We start from the raw sequence: 26672 nt of genomic DNA on the forward strand, positions 1-26672 counted from the left end.
CAGCAAGTTTATTATGTACAGTGCAGGGAGGAGTTAGCTGGTCTCCATAGGGGTCTCAGGAGGAAAGCAGTCTCAGATCACAGCATCAGGAGGAGCTGCAGCCGCTAGCTTTTGCAACATAGTGGTCAATCGTTTGGAAACACTCATATTTCTGTCACAGGAAGGCTTTGCCAGTTCCCATGGGTCTGAGGCCCTGGGGTCCTGTCAATGACACACATTCACTCAGGACTTCATCTGCTTCTTGTACATCGGCTCAGGGCTTCCTCTGCTACCCACAACCATCCATAGCAGACTGTCCCCCTGAGAGTGACTATCCACACGGACAGGCCTTCTGGGTAGCCTGTGGGTGGGCCGGGAGGCCAGTCTCATCCACTCCATGACACTTGGCTCCTATGGGTTAATCCTCTAGTCACACCAGGGGATCCGTGATGCTGTGAGCCCAGTGCTGACAAGCTGCCTCCTGGCATCCGGTTCTGTTTACTTAGAGCGGCCTCACAGAACTGACTTTGAGGTGAGGAATGCAAGCATGTTGCTGTGTGTTTAGCAGAAGATTAATAGGTGATTTGTAACTCCTGTAATGAAAACATCACGCAGACCCAGCAATGGGCTCCGTGTTGCTAATTTTCCGGCTGCTAATTGCTAGGGCATACAGGTTCTGTTGTGAAATGAAGTGCCATCTGTAATCACAGCCACATTTATTAAAATATAATTGCTTTTCAATTTTTTTTTTTTCAGAATAAGGCATAGTTCAAACAAAGCATTGCCTTTGTGTGTGTTGATTTTCCTGGAGTGATGGTGGCGCCTCTAGCTTCAGACCAGCCGGACTTTGCTGTGAATTAGTTGGAGGGGCCATTCTGAGCTCCTCTGGTTCCTGCTGGGCTGTTGAACCCTCCAAGGACATAGAGTCTCTCCAAAGGTTTTTTGCAATCACAAAGAGCAAGCCCCAGCCTTTGTGGCCAATCCTAGAGGTTTGTCTGCGAGGTGGTGGTTGGAGGCATCAAGAAGCCGGCAGGGCTCTTGCTCTGCTTAGACTCTGCTTAGACCTTTGTGCCCCACAGACACCTTCCTAGACTGTACCCAGGAAAGCCAGCAGCAGTTATGGGGAGGCTAGAGAGCTGCTGCCTTCTCTGAAGGCAAATTAGAAAAGAAATTGGCTGGACAGCTGGATAGTTCTCTGGACGCAGTTTCCCCCTAAAGAGACCTCTACCAGGTAAACTTGAAAGATGTTTTTGGTATTGCTGCTTTTTTGTTTGTTTTGTTTTTAATTTTTTTCTTTATTATTATTAATTACGATTTATTCACTTTGTATCCAAGCTGTAGCCTCCTCTCTCGTCTCCTTCCATGGAGAGGACCTAGACCCCCTGCTCAGATGTAGCTTATGGGCAGCTCAGTCTTCATGTGGGTTTCCTAGTAAGGAGAGCAGGGGCAGTCACTGGCATGAACTCAGTTGCCTGCACTTTGATCACCTCGCTGCTGGTGAGGTGGCTTTACTAGGCCACAGAGAAAGAGGAACCACACAGTCCTGATGAGACTTCATAGGGTAGGATCAGATAACAGGGGAAGAGGCCTTCCCCTATCAGAGGGACAGGGAGGAGGCGCTGCCGTTTTTAAAAGGGTGTTTACTTCAACTGTCCTCTCCCCTTCCCTACCTTTCAAAAAAAGTGCAGGTTACACTTTTATAAGACTCTTAGTTTAGTGATTCTGGTTGGAATCATTAAAACAGGAGAAAGGGAGTGTCCTTGAGAGTGAATTTTTAAAATAATTAAAAATTTTTTTTTAGAATTTAAAACATGGGTACTGTATATATACACACACATATATATATGCACATAAAACCACATACAACCCAACTGAATCATTTTAATGTTGCTCAGATGTACATGTGTGAGGGCCGACTGACCACTTGGAGTGACTACCATATCAGGGAGCTTGTGCCCGAGGAAACCAATTCTTCTCTCTCAGCAGCCATTGATTGCCTGTGGGTCTTCATCTAGAGTGGAGCCTGGTGAACCTCATTCATGTTGGTGTGCTGGCTGGAGTGGTGATCATGTAGGCCTGGTTTAGATAGCGATATGTTGGGAGTTCATGGGCGCGACGTTCTGGCTCTTACGGCTTTTGTACCCTTTTCCTACCATTTTCCCTGAGCCATAGGTGTAGGGTTTGCAATGTAGATTTGTCAGCCAGAGCTGAGCACCCCATGGACACAGCCCTAAAGGGATTGACCTTAGATGCCACGTGTAGTGTTTGTTTGTTTTTAATTAGGGCATGTGGTAGAAACTAGACAATACCGAGGCCATTTCTACCACCATTGGTTAACATTCAGAACATGTCACAAACCCAGCCAATTGGGAAATCCCACACTGCATGTTCACCTGGTCCCACTGTGGAGATGACCATGCTAACACATATTCCTCTCATCTGGTCAGTTCAACTATCTCGTGTCCAGCTGTCGGCCATTTCACATCCTCAGTGTTCTCCACTTTTCGGTTTTAACCCTAACACTCTTTTCAACCCAACACCTGTTCTCACTGCATCATTTGCCCTGCTCCCCATTAGTGGTGCATACATGCCCTTCCCCTCCCCCCTTGGGTAGCCAAATCAACTGCAGCAAGGGTGAACTGTCATTTCCTGTTTCCTCAGCACCCTGCCCATTCTGTGGTGCCCTCCCCTAGATGAGGACTCAGTGCTACCTCCCAGGGAATAGATGAGGGTTGAGACTCAGCAAAACAAGGACAGGTTGTAGTGAGGGCAGCCTCAGGTCAAGAAAGCCCAGCCTTTAGCTACTCACTATCAGACCTGCTTCTCTCTCTGTCAGCACGACAGGGCAGGAAGTAAGCTGTGTCACTCAGTCAAGGGGCGCTCTATGGTGCCAGATAGCCAGGAGCAGAAAGAAGAATTCTTGGCCTTGCGTGTGAATGGGGTGGGCCAAGGGGGTGGTGATCATGGCCATGGTGATAGCATCTTTCTAAGTAACAGAGTATTTTTGGGCTGTGCTGTGGTGGTCCACACTTTTCATATACAACATTGCTTCTTGCTTGGCACACCTCAAGCCATCTTTCCTGGCCAGCCCAGATGCTTCCTGTGTGCTCCAGCCCTGCACTGTGAGCTCTTCCCAGTTATAGGTAAATCCTATCTCATCACCTAGGCAGGTCCAGCCCTTGGGGTGTCCTAGGCTGCACAGCTGACAAATGCCAGATGGTGACCACACAGCACAGAGGGGCTGAACTTTTTCATGTACTTCACGCATGAAATTATCTCCTGTCTTTGGAGCCAACAGGGAGGCATTAGCTAGATTCAAAACAACAAGAACACAACACCAAACAAACCTCTGTCAGTGTATAAGCATGTGAGCATTGCTTCCAGCTTGATTGAGTCTTAGAGCTGTCTGTTGCCTTCCTTTGCAACCCAACAGCTGTCAGGAATGCCTGGCTCCATATAAGACTGACACTGTTCTCAGAAGGAAAAAAATGGCTACTGCTATCATCAGTAACAGTTCCCAGTGTCATTTACAGCATCACAGAGTTTTGGATAAAAACAGTCTATCACCTGTAGAATCCAGGAAGCAGCAGCAGCAGGCACTGGGTTCGGATCCACAGCATCTGCCCAGTGGGACTCTGTGATAGAGGACGGGGTCCCCTCTCCCCAGCTGCCTAAACTCAGTCTCTTTAAAATTATTATTATATTGTATTATTATGTTGTATTATACAACAGCCTGAGATTTGTGCAAGGTCATAAAACATGCACCTCACATAGAAACATGCAGCCCAACAACACTGAGCCTTATCTCCAGGCTTCCCGGGAACGTCCCACTCCCCACTTCTTACAGGGACACTCTCATGAGCTGCAGAGGGTCTGAGGCCAGTGGAGACATCTCAGCAGAGGGCATGTGTCTGTGCCTACTGGTGCTGGCTTGGGAATGACACAGCAGAGGGGCTGTGACCGAAAGCTCCTCTGCTCTGAGTGTGCTCAAGTCTCCTATACCAGGTCACAGGTAGGTAGGAACGGCAGCTTTTGTTTGGACATGCTGGGCACTGGGTCAGACGGACCGTGATTGGCACATTACCCTACTGGACCCACCTTCTACGCTCCCGGATACAGCAAGGCCGGGGGCTCTGCAGCAGGACTGTCTCTTGGAGCAGATATACATTTGTAGTCAAACCTTGGCATGGACACTAAGCTTCTGGGATAGCTTGGACAAGACAGCTTAGTCTTTTCAGTCTCCCCAGCAGTCCCTGTCTCACAGAATGCACCATCTTTTTAGACTGGCTTCTTACACTTAGCAATGGACGCCTCCTCCCAGTCTCATGCCTGCATTGTCCATGTCTTTCGGGGGCCGACCAGCAGGCCACCCTTTAGACATACTCCGTGACATCGCATTTGCCTCCAGGTTTGGGAAGTTATGAATAAAGCTGCTACAAACAAAATAATCACAATTCCGCCCTTCTGTCCCCATGTCACTGTTGCTATTCATTTTACTCACATACAAATGACTCCTATAAAGGATTTATTTCATTTACTTTTTCAAAGTTAAAAAAATTTATACATGAATGCTGAGTTTGTCACACACACACACCATCACCACCACCACATCAAAAATGAGCTCCTGAATCCCTTTAGTGTCGCTTGTATGTACATGTGTTTACTGCTGACCAATTGGGAGTGAATAATCTATTGGGGAGTTAGTCCCTAGAAAAAACGATTCTCCTGCTCTTGACAGCCATCCATTACCTATATGGTAATCATATAGGAGTGGGACCTGCGTGTACAAGTGGGACCTTCTAAAAATTTCCCCCATCCATGGTGCAATGTCACGTGGTGTTGTCATGATGCCAGTCTTGCTTAGATAGCCATGCTGTTGAGAGGTCATGGGTACTGCTTCCCGGCTGTGCAGAGAAGACACTATCTATCTACAGCAGGCTGCCTAGCCTGCTGCCGTTACAATCTTTCCACCGCTCAGGGAAATTCTGCAATTTTCCTTGGGCCTTAGGTATAAAGGCTGCACTGCATGCGTATCCACTGGGGATGGGACCCTGTGTCCACTTTTTCTCTGCATTTTGACCAGCTGTGGATCTCTATAACTGTCTCCATCTGATGTAAAGAGAGGCCTGGCTGATGAGGGCTGAGAACCGCACTATCTGTAGGGAAAGGATAACCATCTAGAATACAATTAGCAATTATATTATTTTAGGACAATGGCAGTAATAGGTTCTCTCTTAGGGTCTATGACCTTGCTATCACAGGGAGTTGGCTTATCATGCCAAACACGCATTCTCTCCTACTGAAGGGCCTTAAGTTCAATTAGATAGCTGCTGATTACCCACAAGATAAAGACGAGGCTATTACACCACTGGGGATCCCTTGCAGGGGAAGGCCACTGTGCTTTGTAAGCTTCACAGCCTGGTAGGGCTATTGCTGCTTTATTCCCTTGGCAGCTTGTGGACCTTCTAATATGACAAAAGCTAGTCCTCAGGGTGGAGAGGGGCCTGCTGGACAGTCTCATCTCCTTCCTTTCAAGTCCTGTGTCCATAGCTGTAAGATCTTCAGCAGTAATACGACTTACCTTCCAGTTTTGGGAGGCAAGCAAGGGCAGTGGCAACAGCCTGTATTGTTTTGGGAGTCTCTTGGATCCTCCCAACCAAGAACTGGAATGGAGATTTTTCTATGTTGGACAGTTAAGTTTTTGTTAGATAGTTTATGGCCATCAAGGGGTCAATTACCACTCTACTAAATATATATGTGTGTGCATATAGAATTACATACTTTCCCAAACATCATTAATATTATTTATATCTCCTTCCTCCTCCCCCCAGTTTTACTCACCCCAGTTAACATTCCCTCCCCACCTCCCCTTTCATAGTACTTGTGTTTTTTCAGTTGTGTATAGAAGTGTGTGTCTGTGTATGGATATGAGCACATGAGTGAAGGTGCCTGTGGAGGCCAGAAGAGGGTGTCAGATCCCCGGGAGCTGGAGTTTCAGGTAATTGTGAACCCTCTGACATGTTCCTCCACAAAAGCAATGTCCCCTCCAGTCCCAATATGTTTTTCTTTACCTTCGACCTTCCGCAGTTTGACAATGATACTTTAAGTGTAGGTCTTACATGTGGGTTTTTGTTTGTAGATAACCTTATGTGGGGTTCTATGTGTGTTTGGCATCTGATGTTAATTCGAGCAATTTCATAGTTATTTTTTTGTTGTGAATGTTTTGTTTATTTCATCTTCTTTTCCTTCTGGGATTCCCATCATACTTATCTTTTCAAAAATTCTTGGATCTTCCTCTCTGCTCCTTTCAGTTTTTATTCTCTTTGTTTCTTGGTTGGAAGGTTTCTGCTACTATGTACTGATGCTCAGAGCTTTCCTGTCTAGAACTCTACTGAGCTGGCTAGAGACATTCCTCATTTCTGTTAGAGTGTTTTGATATCTAACTTTGGATCTTCCTAGGATTTCCACCTTGCTGCTTACCTTCTCATCCATTCATACATGTTGTCCATCTTATCTGTCAGAGCCCTTAGCTTATTAGTCATCTCTGCCTGGCCCTTTCAACACTCCTGCCACAGCTCAGACTCTCTCTGTCTTTGCAAACTGTGGTCCTTCCTTTTAACATGTTTTGTGATTCTCCTCACCTCTTTTCTTTTGAGATAGAGTCTGCCACAGCCTTTGCTGGCCTTTAGTTCAAGGCTAAGGATGGGCTTGGAGTCCTGATCCTCCTGACACTGTCTTCTGAGTGCTGGACTATGGATGTGCATCACCATACTGCCTCAGTGGTAACAGGGTTTGGGCTCAGAGTTTTGTTCATGTCAGGCAAGCACTCCACCAACTGAGCTATTCTACCAGCCCCACACGGAGATGTTTTTTAATGGAAGGACTTCACACACAGGAGAAAAGAGCTAGCTGCCATAAAGAGAGCTTCAGCAAAGTGGCAGTGGAGTGATTGCAACCGTGCTGACCCTGTGGTCCTGGGATGTGTGCACTTCATGAATGTGAGGTGGAAAAGAATGGCTAGAGGGAGCTCCGGCTGCCTACTTCCTTTTCTCCTGGTGGCTAGGTTCTCACAGAACCGCAGAAACTGACTGGGCTCTGGTCAGTTTCCTCTGAAGGCTGTCTTCTGATACCACAGTGCTGGTAGTGTCCACCAGTATGGCTTTTTCCCCACCTCTTGCCAGAGCATTAGGGGATTTTCCACTGGTGCTCCCCACGAGGACTTGGGAGAAACTCACAAGTGTGCTTCCAACACTAGGTGCTCCAGAGTTTTCTCTCCAAGATTGCGCTTCCACCAATGTGTCCATCACAGTCCAGGCTCCTAACTTGGCTCTTGCTTCCAGCAGAAGGTTCTGCTTGGGTGAGCTGTGACTTCCTGTTCCTCTCTTTATGACTAGGACAGCTGTTTCTCTGTGACCTCATCTATTTCATGGTTCTAAGAAGAGCTGTTGACTTTTTAGTTTGTTCAACGTTTTTCTTGGTGTTGGACTGGAGTGGCAACTTCCAAATTCCTGGCACACAGAACAGGACATCAGAAGTCTCAAGCCATTTTTTTTTCTCTTTTATTTTGTATTTACTATTATGGTTTGAACATGACATGTCCCCTATTTTGCCTTGTATTTTGAACTCTTGGTTCCACCTGGTGCTGCTATTTTGGAGGGCTGTAGGAGGTGAAGCCTGCTCCACAGAAGTGGGTCACTAGCGGTAGGCATTTGAAAGTTACAGCCTTACCCCTGCTGCTGGTTCCCCCCTGCTTCCTGGTAATCTGTGATTTGTGGAGCCCCTACCATAGTTGCTCTCATGAGCATTGCCATAAGGTCTTTCCTCACCCCGACAGACTAAGTATCTAAAACCATGAGCCAAAATAAATCTTTCCTTCCCTAAGTTGTTGCTGTGAGGTGTTTTGGTTATAGCGATGGAAAAATAACTAATAGGATTGGTCCCAGAAAGATAGGGTTGTGACTATGACTAAAAGCCTTTTGAATTGGTTTGTAGAAGGATGTGAAGGAATTTGGAGATGTGGTTTGAGTACTGTGCTGGTCTCATCTCTACTCTCCATGCTCCCCTTCCATTCAGAATGGGATGCTTACTTTCTATACGGGCAGTGTGTAATTTCCATTCTGAATTTGTGGGAGCTCATATATAAGAGTTTGCCTTAAGTCTCCAGAGTTTTAGAGTCCTAACAGTATAGGAGCTGTTGAGGCCACATGGGGTTCATTTAAAAAAAATGAAAATATTGGATTTAATAGAAAATACCACACTGTAAACAAGTCTATTGATCTACTAGTTTAATACAGAATGACAGCCTGATCATGTTAAAAAGCCATGGGAAAATGCTAATACTAAACATAGTACTTAGAAAGAGGCCAGAGCCAAGACCTGAAAAACCTTTGCCCAGAAGATGCAGCAGTAGCTTCAAATAGGCACAAAAACAAAAACAAAAACAAAAAAAAAAAAACAAAACACTCACACACAAAACAAAAATAAAAACAAAAACAAGACAAAACAGAGGAGGAAGAGAGGACCGCTCCATGGAGGCTGGAGAGCAGGAAGACAGGCAGAACAAAGCAGTCTGGGAAGGAGGCCTGAAAGACAAGTGGGAAAGTTTATTTTCTGATGTTCTGAGAGCATCAGAGAGTACCTTGCAAACCTGAAAGGTAGGAGTAGTGGGGAAAACAGTACTAGAAGCGTCAGCTGCATAAGAATCAACTCTGAGGAAGGCAGCAGAGCAAGGCACTGTGTGTGCAGACAACCCTCACCTTGAGTAAACCACAGAAATCATGGCAGTTTCTGTCACACAAAGAAAACACACAGTGGGCGTTTTCTTTACTTAAGAGTATGTAAGAGCCCTTGACAAAAACACAGGATCTGGTGGGAAAAGGTTTTTAATTTTTGTCTTCTTGGATCCTTGAGAGAAAAAAACTGATGAAATGGCTAGACCCTTGGAATCTTTGGGTTTATCTCTTGAAACCACAATTTTACTTCCTATACCCAATCCTATGCATGGAGGCTTCCAAATTCATGAGAATACAGGGCGAAACACTTGGAGGAAGGGAGCAGAGGACAGATTCCCCCCACCCCGTTACGTGGTATTGACAGAAGGCTGTGTAAAAGTAACCTTTATTTGCCTGATGTAATTGTCATCTTGGAGGCTTACTCCCTTCCTCTGATAACCTTGACCTAGTCTTTGAAGCTTCTAGCTTCCATACAATCTAACCTAGGCCTAGAATGTTTTCAGCCTCTGAGACTGCTGAATAAACTCACCCTTTCTAGCTCTTTCTGAATTCTGGCTGGCTGGTTCAACTCAGCTGTTCTGGCTCAAACTCCTCTCCAAGCTGACTGATTCAAACTGGCTTCTTTCAACTTCTAGCTGAATTACTTGGCTATAAACTAACTCCAGCAATCTGTTCTGATCGTCTGACTCATTGTCTGGCTCATTCTATCTTTATCTGTCTCTAGCTTGTTCTCTATACAATCTGTTTCTGTATAACTCTCCAGATAAAACTGCCTCCTCTCTCTCTCCCTCTCTGCTGCTCTCTTTTAAGTTGCCTCTCTCTTCTCTCTGTTCTCATGAGAGTTGGGAATATCCTATTCTCTCAAATCTTTCTCTGATTCATCACTTTGTCTGCCTCTCAACATCACTTTCAAACATGGCTGCTTCCTTCTACCAACTAACTTTACCTTCATTGTTTAAGATTAAAGGTATGTACTTAGGCTGTGTCTGTATTCCAGCCAGAGGGATTAAATGTGAATGCTAAGGGCATGTCTGTTTTTTCATCCATGTTCTGAATTAAGATTCCTCTATAGGGCTGTTTTCCTTTTATGCATAATTTAGGTTCAGAAAATTTGTTTCTTTATCTACAATAGTGACTCTCCATGGTCAGGTCCAATAAGAGGAGTGGAAGGGCTGAAAATGTATAAGCTCAGCTCCCACCCACCTGAGAATACATGCACAGTGAAAGAAAGTTCTCCACAGGAGTGTGCTGTACACATACATAGAGGCAGAGGCAGAAAGAAAGCTGTAAACCTCCCACTTGGGTGTATCAGAAAAAAAATGATGCAGTATATTTTTAGATTTTTTTTTCGCAGTAAGTTAAAAAGGCATAATAAAAGATGGATAGAAGTTTGGTGATATAGCTCACTGGTAGAGCACTTGCCTGATATGTGTAAGACCCTGGGTTAAATCTCCCATACTGAAAAGGTAGGAAAGAGTTATAAACAAGCCATTTTCTCTACAGCTAACTTCATGGCTAGTAGGTGCCTCATAGCTAAAAACAATTCAGTTCAACGTGCTTGCAGTACATTGAATGTACTTCCTTAATCCATGGTGGATTAAAGAAAAACAATTCTCCTCTCTTAAGGTGAATTTGCTAAAAGACCTACCCGTACTATACACTTCCTCAGAGGTCTTGTGTTTCTGAAGAGCCTTCTCCTTCACTTGGTGCTTGTTATGAACAAGTGTCAAGCCTTTGAAATGTCAGTTTCAAGGTGGCATCTTCATCACCTACAAACACAGAAGCTGAAAGGTAGACATGGTCTACATACGGTTTATTCCCCCTTCACTGGTCTTGCACAGAGCAGAGGCCCTGTGAGACCCTGTCATGAGGATCATCTCTATGGCATCCATGACATTACCTAAACCCACCACCAGCATCGTGTTAGGCACCTTAGTGAGACTGACATCATAGAACCTAGCACTGGCCAAGATGGTGCCCATGGCCAGTGTTGTCACACAGGTCCCAGATCACAGACTGGAGCCTGGCTTGTTGCTGGCAATCAGTACGTCAGGGTCCCACCTTCAGCAAAGAGCTCAAGCCTTCACTTGCAGCCCAGATCATCTCTTCAAAGATGTCACGCTAGGCCTGCGGGTCACTGTCTCTCCATCCAGAATTAGAGTATTCCCAAATACTGTCAGTGTGCTTGATGTCAGTGTGCTTGAAAAAGTTATTTCATGTGAATGAGTAGTATGATAGCTCTACAGTGGCTATGAGGAAGACCCACATACCCATCCGTGTTGAAGGTTTTGAAGGTTCTCATGTATTTAAAGAAAATGCCCTCATTCTTATAGTTCTCTGCTTCTGATAGCAGGCAGTTACGGTGTGTCTCAGGGGTAGGTGTGTCTCAGGGCACGGTATGGTACTTGTCTATCCCTGGGTTAAACTGGGTAATGTGGCTCCCATTTGGCCTGTGAATAGTGTTCCAGGATGATGGGTTTCATCTCCTGGTGGACACTTTCTGTGGCTACCATCACAAAGCTGTTAGAAGTCCAGCCAAGACAACAGGGACTCTTGAAGTCTGCATTATGAGATGACCACAAGGTAAGAGATGGAATAAATGTTTTGAATGTGGAATGACTCCTCTAGCCTGGGTATCTGGATCCACTGGCTTGTCTAGCTACCCATGAGTAGTGTCAGCTCCCACAGCTCTTCTCTGAGTTGACTAGATACCCATTCATGGGTTACTGGATGAGGATCAGGAGGCCATGTTGTCTTTAGAAGATGGACCCATCCACTAGGAGATCACTAGAGGTAAGCCTTTAAATGTTGTAGCTTGACTCCTAGTTCTGCTACTTTGTTCCTTTTATGTTGCTGTGATAAAATAGCCTGGACAAAACCAACTAAACCAAGAAAAAGTTTGTTTTAACTTACAGTTCAGGAGGGAGAGTCCCGAGTGTCACAGAAGGAATGGCTTAGTGGGCAAGGGGAGGACACAGAGAGATCACATTTTGTCTGTATAGGAAGAAGAGAGGGGAAGCAGAAGGTGAGATGCAGCTATAACCCTCAAAGCCCACCCCCAGTGATGTACTTTCTAAATGTCTCATAACTCCCTCAAACAGTGCCAACTGGTGACCAAGTATTCAAATACATGAGCCTCTGGGGAGCATTTCTCATTCAGACCACCATGGTGCACTCTGCTTTCTGGTCCGCTGTGTGATGTGAGTGGTCTGTTACGCCTTCATGCCACCAGGCCTTCCCTTCCACAACACACATGAAGTAAACACATGAGGTAAACCTTTACTCCCTTCCATTGTTTCTGTTGGGTATTATGGTCACAGGAGTGCCATGACTAACACGCTTTTAACTTAAAGACAGCATGAAATGCTTGGGTGTCTGAAGCACCTGTACCCACTTTCAGGAGCTGCAAATTCAGCTCAGAGAAGAGCTGTGGGGGTTGACACTGCCACACATGGGCAGCTGGACAGGCCCAAATAGAGGGCCCTAAGGTAGAGGGATCATTTCATAACTAAAATACTGATGCCATCTCTTACCTTGTGGTCATCTCACAGTGCAAAATTCAAGAGTCCCCATGGTCTTGGCTAGGCTTCTAGCACCTTTGTGATTGCAGTCACAGAAAGTGTCTGCAAGGCGATAAAGCCTGAACTGGCCAGGCTGTCTGTAGGGCCAGGCTGTCCTTGGCTGTAGGAGGACAGACCTGCAATCCCCCCACCCCCAGGAGCTCTGCTTCTGGGGTACTCCTCAAAAAGACTTGTCCGCTTAACCCTGACTCCTCACACGTTCATGATCACCCTCATCTGTCCAGGGGCTGCTTATGGAACTCAGCCCACCTGCTTTCTGTCTTCAGGAAATAGAACTCAGCAGCAAAGCAAACACACTGGAACAGTATTGCACAGAGTGCCCAAAACCTTCTGCCGAGATGAAAACGAGAGCAAAACAAGACCTGCTGCACCAGGAACTAATAGGGCTGATGCCAGGGCAGGAGCACATGCATGCAATGGGGAACCTATGGGACACAGGACATGGCCTCTGTCCAGCTACCTATGTGTGGTGGTGTCAGCTCCCATACCTCTTCTTGGGGTTGAGTTGAGTAGATGCACATGGAATAGATCCTTGCCTGAGGATCGTGACTCTGGCACTGGCCCCAGCTGCTCAGTGGGGATCACCACGGCTTCCCATAAGGAGGGGGAACACACCACAGTCTTGTCCTTGCCACTGAGAGCTGGTATATAGACATAATTTCTTTTCATGGTGTCTGAATTTGCTCACCTTTGTGATTCCTTCATACCCCACAGTCTTACAAGCTCACAGGGAGGAGGCACACACTGGTGTGGAGAAAACAGTACATGTAGAGCTGAGGAGTGTGTCCAAGTCTTTGTTCTGACCTGAGTCAGTGGTGGTGTCTGAAACAGTTTCCTTTCCAGGAAAGCAATCGGGTTGGACGGGGTCGTCTGTAGCATTTACCTTACGCAGTTATCTGATTTTATATGAAAAGGATAGTGAGTTCCCAGCCTCCAAATCCTGTTCTTATTCAATGTACCACAGCATGTAGAACTTTCCCATCTTAGCGAGCAAGGCTTTCTAATTTCTCATTGGGTCCTCAGTGCTGATCTGAGGGGCATACGATGAAGGCAGCAGAAAGAGGAAGGGACTGATGACGCCGGATCCTCAAACAAGCTTCTGGGGATAGGGCGTAACTCACAAATGGCTCCTGGATAGGGAGATGCTTCTTTGCTCTCATTAGTTCCCCATGAAAACAGAAAGTAACAACCTTCCGCCATCCGGGAGAGCCAGTGTGTCTGGAGTCAACTTACTGCAACTCCACAGAGAGGGCATTGTGCTGAGGGCATCCCAACGCCCATCACCGTGGTGCTTCCTCCGAGGCTGGGCACAAAGATGCCACCTATGGGGGTTGGGAAAGCTAACCTACAGGACTCAGGACAAGGTGTGCCGGGCTCAGCCCTGTTCAGGGATGGTCAGTGATGGTGAGCTCAGAGCTCTTCAGGGACATTTCCTCATTATACACCACTCTGTGGCTTTCATGTTGAACCAAAGGTAAATTTCAGTGGTGACGTGGGTACTAAGGAGCTCTGGGTCTGGCAGAGGGTGGCTGAGGAGGGGTGCCCTCCACCTCTTACCTGCCTGCTCTAGTAGGGTTTGCATTCTGCTCCCTCCTAGCAACTGACGCTATGTTGGGTCAGAGACCCAGAGTAGCATGCTCTCTTGAGATCGTAGCTGATGTAGGGCTTGAAGTCTCTCAGACCATCTCGATCCCTAGAATCTATATCAGAAGAACCTGTGTTCCCCAACAGTGCCAGGCGGGGGCTACCTTCCCAGTGTGCCACCCTGTAAACGCTCCACCCGCCTCTTCACTTCGCTCTTTGGTCATTTGATAAGTCAGAACCTTCCCAAAGGGTGGGTCCCCAACCCTCTCCTCGGTGTCTCCATTAATCATTCCCTCTCCCCACAGACAAGGAAACCCAGGTTCAGGGGAGTTGCCTAAGGTCACTTGCTAATTAGTGGCAGAGACACGGGGCGAGTTCCATTACGACACTGCGCCCACACAGCAAGAGAAGTCAGTACAGAACTGTGGCCGTAATTGGGATGTACATGCCAAAGGCCTGTGCCCGCTGCTGGAGAGATCAAATATCTCTCAGATGTTTACACTCACACCCACCAGCTTCTCCCTCCCCAGCAAGGCTCAGGTTCCCTGTAAGTGCTTATGTTTATTTATTTTATGGGGGCTCAGCTCCTCCCCTCTTGACTTCTGAGCTGCTGCTGTTGCTGGTGGTGGTGGTGGTAGTAGCGTTGTGTGTGTGTGTGTGTGTGTGTGTGTGTGTGTGTGTGTGTGTGTGTATTTCAGGCCTTTCAGCAAATCGTGAGCAGTTCCTCCTGGGCTTCTAGGCCACGGGGTTTTCAGAGAATCTGCCACTACTCAGCTCCCGACTGAGGGAGGCTGTTAGCGCCCTCAGTGCTCCCTCTGGTACCTGAGGCTGCCAGTGATTTCCTGCCAATGCTGGTCTGGGCCAGACCCCTCTGGAGCCAGCTGGGGCCTCCGCCCTCAGCTCTACCAACAGAGCTCTTTTGTGCCCTGAGCCAGCCCTGGGCCTGTAGATGGAGGCCTCTGGCAGCTTGCCAAGGCATGGGAAACCCAAACCACCAGGTTCTGGGAGGCACGAGATGAAAGACGGGCCTGTGGCTTCTGGGAGGAAGAGAGGGGCTCAGCTCTGGTGAGCCCGAGTTTGCCTCCGTACACCTGTGCACTGCTCTTGCGGCACCCTCACTGTTCCCTCGTTCCATGCTGTGAAATGTGAGCCTTTACTGCCCTCCTGATCAGCTAGGCATGGCTTCTGCGGTTCTTAATGGAAACACTCTGGACTCCTTCCTCATGAGTTATCCACTCATGAGGAGGGTGTGTTGGGGTCAGGTGTGGACAGCAGAGTTGAAAGCCAGGTAAAAAGAACGTCAGCAAGCCACTGGCCCTCCAGCTGACCATAACCAAATCCAGGAGCCCATTTGCTCCCCGGGGAGTGATTGTGCCACTCTGCACCTGGAGTCCCCTGTGTTTGCACAGATCCACGTCATTATGATAAAACTGGCAACATCTCAGTATTGCCTATGGCCTCAAGGGGAGTCCTTTAGACAAACAGACCCCCTTCTTTTTGTACACTTGTCAGTTATTGTAATTTTCCCTGTCTGGAAGATCCTTCCCAGAGCAGGATTAAATATGCAGATTTAGTAGGGAAATACCTGCAAGACAGACAAGGTTGGATACAAGGCCAAGCCAACTCTCACAGAAAGGAAGAAGGTAGGGGAACTGGAAAGCACTGTGTCCTGAGGATTCATTCAGAACCCAGCTACATGCTAAAAACCAGGTAGACCATGGGGCCTGCTGGAGCTCTGGGCCTGGGACTTCCCTCTCAAGCTTACTGGATCTGAGCCTGGGTGCATTTATTTAGGGAAGAGAGGTTCCAGTGCTCTTTTTCTTGATTTCTGTTGTTTTTAGAGACAGCATCTTCACACTGTATCCCTGGATAAGCCTAGAACTCTTGGAGATCCTTCTGCTTCACACCTGATGGGATTATAGGTATGAGCTCTTACCTGTGGCAGATAGGAGCTGCAGAAGCAATAATTCAATTTGATTCAACAATCAGTGGGTCACTATGCATCTAGAAGCAAGTGAAAAGAGGAAAATAAGGAAAAAAGTGATCACATGTCTTGCAACAGCTGTAAAATAGGACAAACCAGCGTTTGACTGAGTGGCACCTCCCTAGACTTCAGTCAGGTAGGGATGCCCTCCTTGAGGTCTCTGGAACAGGTCACCTTGGTGAAAGCCACATAAGTGAGAGGAAGTAGCTCCTTCTAGCATGTTCTGTGTTGGCTGACCATGTGAAACAAGCACAGACATGCACTCGTGGTCAGCTCTGAAGCCACTGAATAAACACAGGAATAGGAAGATATCCACAGACATCAAATCCCAGTCTCCATGGCTTCAGAGACTATGGAAGCCAAGGCCTTGAGATCACAGGTTAGGTTCCTGTCTGCACAAAAGGCCAAACTAGAGATCCTAGAGAAGAAAGGCTGTCAGCTCCCATGTGGCAGAAAAAGGCCAATTAGCCTAGGGGTGTGCTTACAGGAAGGAGGAAGGCAGGGCTCTGAGGGTGAGTCATCTCAAGAGCCAAAACGGTGCCAAGTGAGCTTGGCATGAACTCAGAGTACATCAACATACAATGAGTACTACCTGCTTACAAGTCACTGTGTCAAAATGATGGCTCCTGCTGTGCGGTAAGAAAGGGTGGCAGGGGCCAGAGGAGCACAAGGCTCATTAGGACCAGTTAGCAATGGGAAATGGGAATAGTAGGAGAGGTCAACCAGAGGTCCTTCTTTCCTGGGACTGGGAGCTTCCCTAGCAGGTCCTCAAGATAGTCTACAGCAAACATAAATGGCCATTTATCCTAATTGTTGGTTAGGCCCTGGAATGATGAGAGGATTAGATGCTGGGAACCACCTGAAGAACTTGGATCTGCCAGCTCAGAATGACCAAGAGTGAGCATCAGAGCAGCGGTAAGAGCAGAGCCGATGTTGTGCACCAGCTGGAGAGTTCTCAGGTCTCAGGAGAGACTCATTGCCTCAGGCCACTCCTACGCTGTAGCCACTGTGCTTGTGTCACAATCTGCTTTGATACTTTGTGTCAGCAAACATCAGCAGTTGAGAAATGAAGTACCTGCATCTTGGGCAAGCTCAGCAGTGGTATCCCCAATAGCAATATCATACTCAGACATAACTTATCCCACTAGGGGCACAAGAGCAGCTTCAACTAACAGATACTTCCTTCCATCCATGGAGCAGGGTGTGTCCTCAAGCTGCTGGTCAGGTATGAGTCACACAGAAGAACTGATCCACACATGCCCAAGGGACACTAACAGTTGTCCCCCTCCGAATGCCAGGAACTCCTGGACCAAAATTGCCCTTCTAGACAGACAGAACCTACATACTTCTTAGCCAGCTGAAGACCAGAGTTAGCTAGCCTGATTATTCTTCCTTAAAAAAACAAAAACAAAAACAAACAAATTTTGACCTTTCCATATTTTCACAGCTCTGAAATGAAATTGCATTCCAGCTTCAGACAGGCCCTTCAGTCTTCCAGTAGAGCCCTGAGATCACCTCAGATACATCTTCTGCTGGGTCAACTGCTATAGCCAAGAGAAAAGGCATGAAAATGGGTCTCAAAAACAGCAAACTCCCACTGTTCTGGGGAAAGTTTGTAAATGCCCACATCATCTGCTTCTTCCTTCTTCCTGTCCCCATTATTCTACCCACTCAACACAATGCCAAGCCCCTTGCTCTTAGCCTCCTGCTCCTAGCTTCCTGTTTCTAGACCATGTTCCCAGCCCTCTATTTCCAGTGCCCTGTGCCCATTTCCCCGTCCACACTTGCTTGCTATCCTTTTCTGCTTCAGGCCTGTGACCAACGGCCTGTGCAATTACAGCAGGTGGATTTTCCTGGCTCCTCACTCACACTGTGCTCTTCTGAGAGGCCAGATACCAACTTCTCCTCATCCCTTTTGTCCCCTGCCTTTGTTGTGCCTGATGTGTAAGATCCTCAAAGAACCACCAGGAGTCAAGTCTGTTGCAAAACACATGAGGATCTTTATTCACAGCTCGAGCTGGTCTTTCACAGACACCAAGGCATTGGCATCCAGCAGAGAGCCCTGAGCTCCAGATTGTGGGTGATTTATAGGCCCCAGTCCCTCTCAGCACTCCCAAAGCAGGGGAAGCTAGCCTGGCAAGCTTCTATTTATTAATATAGAAAAGGGGGGTGCTACATTTCAAAATTGTTTGCTATGGGAAAGCGTTAGGACCAGGAACGGTTCCAGCTTTCTTTGTTCTCTTTTGCCAGGGGTGAGGAGAAACGGCTGGCCTTGGGTTTCAGTCCTGTCCTGAACTAAGGGAAAGGGGGCATTATCTCCAGGAGCAAGGCCATCCAGGCCGGTTTTCTGGCAATAGTACCTCTAATGGCAGCAAGGTCATCTCTTCCCTGCAGTTGGCCGGATCTGCCCAGAAGCAGCAAGGTCAACTAGCTTGATAGGTCTTAAACTTTTTAGCTCAGTATCCCAAAAACCTAGTTCTTAATTCTTTGGTCTCTCACCTTTACCCCATTTACACCTCTGGGTCTTAAGAGGTGGAGAGTCTTAAGTGATTGTGCATACCTGTAATCCCAGCACATGGGAGACAGAGGCAGGCAGATCCCTGTGAGTTCGAGGCCAGCCTGGTCTACAGAGTGAGTTTCAGAACAGGCAGGGCTTACAGAGAAACCCTGTCTCAAGAGTGGTGGGGAGGGTGGGAGAGTGTGTGGAGAGCTGTGGTGAGCAGGGTCTGGTCTGACCCTTGGGCTACCCTGGGACCCTCTTACGTTGTCTCTGGTTCCTTGCACAGTTGTAGGTCCAAGTATTTTCCTTCCTCATCTCTATGTGTCCAAAGCGAAGGCTGTGTCTCATTGTCCTCTTTTGAGTGGTCTCTACACTGGGGTGGCACAAAACCTTATCCTTGAGATAAACCTAGGTGAGGGCCAGTATGGGTGGGGCCGAACTTGAATTCATTTGTCCTGAGTTTCCTGTGAGAGTAGTTCTAATGGGGTTAGGGAGGGTGGTCCAGCTGGGTTGTGCTCTTCAGAGAGACAGATGCCAGCTAGATTTGGCTATGGTCCTGCTGTGTGGGGGAAAGAAGAACTCTGCTCTTAGCCCTAGTGTCTACATTTTCCTTTTGCTGAGGTTTGATCCCTGGTGTCCTGCGTTACACTGAACAGGTGCTTAGACGGTGCAAACAGCCTTGTCTCGATGCAAAGAAGAAAAGGTGCTTCAGAAAGCGCAGTGACAGGCATAGTAGAATAAGCCTTTTCAGATGTGCTCGAAGAGGAATGCTTTATCAGGAGAGTAGTTTCGATGGGGTAGTTATCATGTTCACTGTCAGGGAGTTACCACTGGCTAACTAGACACAGAATATAAAGGATCCATATCCCTAGTTCTTGGAGGCTGATGGTTCTTTTATGCTATGTGTTTTGGGCCTGTGGTAGGGTGAGTCTCCCTTGAAGACATCCATGGGGGAGAGGTTGCTTCATCTCATAAGGAGAGGTCAGGGATGCAGAGAGAGCAATTGGGTTTTCCTATAGACATTGTTAGTGGTTCTATGGAATCAGTCTGAGGTGACACAAGGGTAGCCAAGTGACACCTCAGCAGGTAACTATGCCAGCTTCCTGGTCAATGGCTAGAACCTCAGCAGTACTATTCAAAGACACCGAGGCTTGTGGTTTTGTTCTTAGGCAAGCTATCATGCAGCCATAAGGCAGCTTCAAGCCCTAGAGAAGTCCAGCAGAGTACCCGTGGCTTTGTGGAAATTCACCCACACATGTGGACATACACATGTGCACACACATAGAAGCACATATATGTAGATCATTCTGAGCTGGCATGCTCTCTCTCTGTCTCTGGACAGTACGCAGGTGCACATAATTGCTACAGCATTCTTTTCTGACATGCAGGCTCTGTCTTTGTCTTTCTGCTGCTCTGTCTCTGTCTCTCATTTAAGGCAAGGTCCTGCTGTGTACCCCTGGCTGGTCTGGAACTTGCATTGATCTTGCTGCCAGTTCAGCACTGGGATGCCAAGCATGGGCTGCAGTGCCTAGTAGCTAGCACCTATGTTATCTTATCTACTGCATCTCCTCCATCTTTTTAAAGATGTTTTTAAAAATGTATGTGAGTGTTTTGCCTGCATGTATGTCTATGCCCCACCTGTGTGCCTGGCACTGGGGAGGTCAGACAAGGGCATCAGATCCCATGGAACTGGAGGTACAGATAGTTGTGAGCTGCCATGTGGGCACTGAGAAGGAAACCCTGGACCTCTGGAAGAGCAGCCAGATCTCTTAACTGCCGAACCATCCCTCCAGCCCTGGGGTACCTTCTTGAACTGCACCTCTATTTTGTTGTATTTCTTCCAGGTTCTTCCGTTTGTATCTGTCATTTCCGTTAACCTTTCTGGCTACTCCCGCCAATGATAGACCTGTGCCTGTAGTAGAGAGCTGCCTGGTTCTGGGTTGGCAGGAGTAGATGGCCTACGGGAGCTTGGACCACAGCAACTCCTTTGTGGGTGGCCTAGAGGTGATGGGGCATGAACTCAACCAGAGGAGGTGAGGAGAAAAGAGAACAAGAGCCACACAGAAGTGCAGCGGGTGCTTCAGGGTTTTTGCTGGCCAGGTCCCCCCCACCCTTTTCTTAACTGGTTGTTTCCCTGGGCCAGTATGCTCACCTCAGTAGGCTCACCCTCAGAATGCTCACCCTCAGAATGCTCATCATCAAGAAAGTCTCTGCGGCAGGCCAACTGGAGTGCTTCAGGACAACGAGCGGCTTCTTGCATTCTAGCACCCAGCAGCGTCCAGCAGCACCCAGCTTTCATAACCACCCATGTCCTAGACATCACCACATGATACCAAGACTCGGAACCCCAGTGAAGAATCCTGAGAATCCCAGTGTTGGCAAGCAGGAGGCCACTCTCCCTCCTCACACATCTCCCCATGTCCTTTCAATGTAGGAAAGCCCTTGGACTTCAAAGTCACATGGGTGATTCCCAGCCCTCAGAAAACCCTCTGTGTAACTCGGGAGGGGTAACAACTATGACAAACCAGGCTTACCCTCAAGCCCTGAGGGAGCACAGTCACTTCTACTTTTTGGCACTCTGGCCAGAGGCTCGGAGCTTCCTGCAGGCCTGGCTTACCTGGAAAAGCCCTGGCCTCTCCAGCTGACCCTGGGAGGGCCTGGCAGGACTTACCCTTGGATCCCTGTTGTCTCTAAATAGAGGAACTTGGGGACATTGCAGAAACACATAAACTGGACGTTGCACTTGTCACTCGAGTGGTCCCTCTGGCTGCAGAAGTGAACAAAGCTCCTTATGACATTGCTAAAAAATCAGTGTTTGCAAAGGTTGCTAAAGAAACACAAGGAGTGTTGAATCTGAAATAGCCCGTCTAGACTCACTCCCACTGTCTGACCTTTGATGTATTTCCTAATCCTCCGACCTCGCCAGCAAATTGGTGAGTAAGCAGCGACTCACTTTACACGCTGTCATGAGGCTGACGAGGCCCAGGTCACTGTTATAAATTTCATTCTGGCTGCTTCGAGGCGCGGCAGCCTTCACTGCACAGCTCCCGTGTGGTTTCTGAGCTGTGATGTGTGTTTGGGTCGCCATGAACTAATTTCAAGTCTGTTGAGTCCAAAAGCCACAGGGCTGCTGAAAAAAAAAGAACTCACTCTCAGCCAGCAGGGCCCCAGAGTTTACATAAAATGAGGCAAGGAAGACTGGAGACAGGCTCTGGTGAAAACAAAACAAAACCCAGTGATGCTCACGTCCAGGCTGGGCCTCACCCTGGAGAAGAGGCCAGGGGCGCCTGCGCAGGTTTGCTCAGCAAATAAAACCCTGGCTGCACTTGTGGGGCCCTGGAGCCCAGTCGTAAGGCCTCCCGCCTGCTTTCCTCTCTCACCTCTTTGGAAGGCTGTCTGAGCAGCTCAGCTGCAGCCTATATGCAATGGGGCTCTGTGGCAGGAGACCAGCTTGGCTCCAAACAAGCTCAATAAACATTGACTTCATAGGACTGGAGACAGGTTTACTGTGTTCTGGGCCTTACGCTTTGGGTTTTGGAAACTTGGGGGTTGGGCTTCTTGCTTGGGAGAAAGGCTGAACTGGGTGGCTTGTCAGGTACCCTGTGACCACATCAGAAACAGGCAATGAGGATCATGGTAGTGGGGGGTGGGGGTGGTTTGCATTATGCAGAAAGGGTGAAGGTGACAATTTGGAGAGAACAGGATCCATGGGAGGCAGAGACTTCTGGTAAGACTGGAAAGAGAAACAGCAACTAGGGGGGGCCTCATTCATATGATTCCCATGGTCAGGTTCCATGGGGCAAACCATGGAAAAAAGCCAAATGTAAAGCCATCCACCTACTGGAAAGGACGCAGCTTTGCTGAAGGGTGCTGGGAGGCCAGAGCCTTTTTCCTGGACCAGTGGCAAAGGCTTCAAGCCATCTACCTACAAGGGAGTGAGCCCATCACCCATAGCATCGCTTTTAGAACAGATGGGGAAGTGAGGGCCACACCACGGACCTGCTGCAGAGGGACCTGGCATTGGATATGCCAAGGTCCGGATGTCATGTTTCAGGAATCTCAGAGGACCCTCTTCCTAGCATAGAGGGTTGTGTAAACATCAGAAATAAAAGTTTTCTTCATCTTGTTCACCAGAGGAGAGCTTCAAGAATCAGTATCAAGGGTTCTTTAGCAAATATCATGCCACCAAGTGACAGAAAACCTGAATTGTCACTCTGAGCTTCTCATCAATTGTTCTTGACTAGAATATGAAACTCTTGATGGCCCCATCCTCCACACATGCCAGCCCCTTGGGATTTGGGATTGTTGTACCTCTGTTCTTCACATTGTAGTCCTCTTAAGACCTGAGGTTCCTTGCCGCCCATGTGCCATGCTCACCCTCCCCTCAGAACTCCCTGGTCCCTATCTACACCATTGGTACCAGCTCAGCATGCCCTACAACCTTTCAGATAAACATTTATTTGTTTGTTTGTTTACTTACTTACTATTTCCCAAGAAGGGGAGATGATGGGGACTGCCTGAAGAACTTGGATCTGCCAGCTCAGAATGGCCTCAAGTGAGGACCAGGGCAGAGGGAAGAGCAGAGCTGAGGCTGGGTAATCCCAGCAGCTCTGTCTCTGCCTCACAGAGTAGCCTGTGTCATCAGAATAAAAAGAAAACTCTTCCAACCATTGCCCCAACCATTTTGACAGCTCTCCTAGAGGCTTCTGAACACTCACAGGTATCTGCTTTCTTGGAGTAGGATGTTCTGAACGGTTCATGGCTCAGAAGTTGTGAGGAGCTCGAAGACTCCTAAGATATAGGGTACATTTCTTCAGGAAGGCCACATGATCCCATAGTATCTCACTCCTGCGGTGCTCTGTTACCTAAGGAGCGATCCTTCAAAGAACGGTGAAGTGTCTGAAATGGCCCTGAGTTTGCCTGCCAGGAGCTGCCTGATGTCTGCCACAGCCAAGGAGGTCTCACCCACCTATTGCCTCACTCCTAGGGCCAAGTCTGTCTGAAGGGTTATACAGAGAATGGGGACACGGGAGTATCCCATGAACAGCTTTCCTGACCCTCGGAGGATGGTTTGGGTGGAGTCTTAGCTGTAGGAGCCACCGAAGAGAGACTTCGTTTGTGTTGTTGCCTTTTCCTCTAACACACTCTAATGACGCTGATACTTGACGCTCTGAGGTCCACTCTGTAGACCCCAAATCAAATTCCCATAAGGCCCCATTTCAGCCACTAAGGCAGGGGATGTAGCAAAGAATCTTGGTGACATCATGTAAGTGGTACCTCATTGCTTCCTTTCCAAGTCATACCATCATAGGGGGAGGGAGGGAGGAAAGGAGGGAGAGGGAGAAGGAAGGAGAGAAAAATTGAGATGGGGGAGGGGGAGAGGGAGAGAGAAAGCATGTTCAGGAGAGCCAGAGAACCAATCAGAACATCCTGAAAACCCAGACTCATTTGAAACAACAGTAAGTGTTGAGAGGCAAGCAAGTGGGGATGAACCCAGCGGGACCTGTAAGCTCCCTGCCCTTTGATGTTCAGTTAATATTTCCCCAGAATTCTCCCTTGGAACTGCTAGGCATTCTTCCATTCCCCACAAATGGCTCCTCCCCCGACCCCCCCAGATATGACTTCTCCAGCCCTCAGATGTGATTCTCCAAAGTGGATTCTCCCAGATGTGTCCTTCCTGTCCCAAATTGTCTCCTTGCAACCTTCATGTGATTCTTGTCCCTCAGACGTGACTCCTGTATACCCCAGATGTGGTTCATCCATCCTCCAGATGTGGATCCTTCATTCCCCAGGGATAATTCCTCCATTCTCAAGACATTCCTCCTATTCCCCAGAAGTCATTCCCCTGCCTCCTAGCCATGGTGATTCCATTCACAAAATGTGGCTTCTCCACCCCTAGCCCAAGGGCACACCTCTCCTTTGTAAGATTACATCTATTTATTTCTTTTTGTGTGTATGATGAGGAAGGAAACCATGCATGCCACAGCACACATGGGGAGATCACAGGACAGCTTGAATGAGTCAGTTCTCTTCCTCTACCATCTGGGTTTTGGGGACTGAACTCAGGTCATCAGGTTTGGCAATCAGTGCCTTTACCTACTGAACCGTCTTGCTGGTCTGGAGCAACAAAGGCAAGCAGATGCTTTTCATGAGCCCTGGATAGTGTCTCCTTTTCCTGGTGGCCTGGAGGAGCCTCCAGCACAGGGGCAAAAGCATGTGAATTGAAAAAGTAGGAAGCTATGGTCAGTGCTTGGGTGTGCTAATGTGGGCTCATCATGGCATCCTCTGAACCTGGTAGTCAAAGGGTTTGTGACACTAGACTTGTCTCTCGGTATCCCTCAGTCCACCTAGGATTCCAATCACAGTCTAACTGAGGGGTAGCAGATCTCTGGGCAGCCAGAGCAAAACTGCATATGTGTATATGAGCCCTTGGAGAACAAGGTCTGAGGTACCTGGGCTTCAAGTTGGATGAGTAACATATAAACATATCCCTCCCTCCCTTCCTGTGCCAGGAAAACACAAGGAAGCTTTGGGGGAAGCTGCTCTGTGCTCCCCCAAAAGGCATGCAGATATCATAGTTCAGGTACCTGCTTCCTCACTTGAGGACTTGAGGCAGGCAATTTGAGGGGACAGCTTATCAACCTGGAACTCCCACCTACATCAAACTATACACACAAAGCAGTTGGTCACTTGGCCCTGATGGCTCCCAGCAACACCCTAGGTTACCCCTAGTGACACCCCCTCTGTAGCAAAACATCTCCTGGAACTGCAGTTAGCACGCTGATTTAGTCTGGACCAGTTTCAGATGCGTGCCTCATAAGATGACCTGTGTCTTCTGAGTGAACTTTTAGGGAACCCCTCCCCCAGTTAGAATCTAGTAGATATGCATGATGTATGTCTGTTGGTTGTTAAAATCAGATGAATTATGGGAAAGGACATGAGCAGAGAGTGAATAAAGGCTAATATAACCCAAGTTTGTCCATTATGAATGGATCAGAATCAGAAAAATCACTTAAGCTCTGCCTCTAGCAACAAACTCTTCTCCCCCAGAAAAGAAAGTCCCAAGAGATGACCTAGAGCTCATGGGAAAATCTTGCTCAGGGCCTGCTGCTATCTTGTATCTTGTATACTCTGTACTTTCATTCTGATTCTGAATAAAATCCCTTGTCTCCTGGATTTTTGTGTGTGCTTTTTCAGTTCTCTGAACAAGATGCCAAGAACCTGGAAACTCCCAGTCCAGACACACTACTAGGAATAATCTTTGTAGATGTATCAGAATCAACTTACTATGGAAGGCCTCAATCCAGTGATGGGTGTCTAACTAAGAAAAGTGACACAGGTTCAAAGGGCTGCTATGAAGATAGGGACAAGATGATGTGACCACAGCTGAGAGGTGCTGGTAACCACTCAACTGAGGCACTCAGGGAAGACATGCCTAGGGCACCCAAGGAGTTCAGCCTTGCCCGCATATTAATTTGGACTTCTGCTTGAGACCATGAATGTCAATCTGAGGTCTGGGGAAGTAAGCTGGTGGCTCCAGGAGGCAGCTGTGAAGGAGCTGTAGGTTTGGACAACATAATAAGACCTAAAAAGAGATAGAGGGAGGGAGAGAGGGAGGAAGGGAGGGAGGAAGAGATGGAGGGAGAGAGAGAAAGGAAAGAAGGAAAGAAGGAAGGAAGGAAGGAAGGAAGGAAGGAAGGAAGAAAGAAAGAAAGAAAGAAAGAAAGAAAGAGAAAAGAAATCACAAAAAGTCTTATTTGTTCATGGTTTTAAGTCACCCAGTTTGTAGTAATTGTAGTCTCTATAGTTCTCAAAGCACCCCAGGCTTGTCCTGGAGCACTTACAGCCATCAAGAGTCAGAGGCCATCCTTATGGTAGACAGGACCGACCCCAACTCTGCATCACATCAGACAAGCAGTTCTGAGTCCCGGACAAGGAGCTAGGCCACCAAATAGGCATCTCTCCTGGGACAAGGCCTGTCGGCATCTTCCTTTATGCAGCATCCCCATGCAGTAGCCTTGTGCAGAACCCTACACGACATCCCTGTGTGGTACAAGGCCTGTAGTGACCACGTGTAACACTTACCCTCTCTGCTTTTTACTCCTGGAAGGCTCCAGAACAGCCCTGCCTCTGAGGGTCCTATCTAGGGTCACATCCCTTTTTGCTGTCAGTCCTGGCTTCCTGAGAGAAACACACAGCACAGTGGGAACCCTGGCCAGAGAACTCAAAATGTAAATTGAAGTTCTCAGAGGAAAAAAAGAAAGAAAGAAAGAAAGAAAGAAAGAAAGAAAGAAAGAAAGAAAGAAAGAAAG

Source organism: Psammomys obesus, unplaced genomic scaffold, assembly GCF_907164565.1.
Source record: "Psammomys obesus unplaced genomic scaffold, mPsaObe1.curated_primary_1811, whole genome shotgun sequence".
Classification (NCBI taxonomy): Eukaryota; Metazoa; Chordata; class Mammalia; order Rodentia; family Muridae; genus Psammomys; species Psammomys obesus.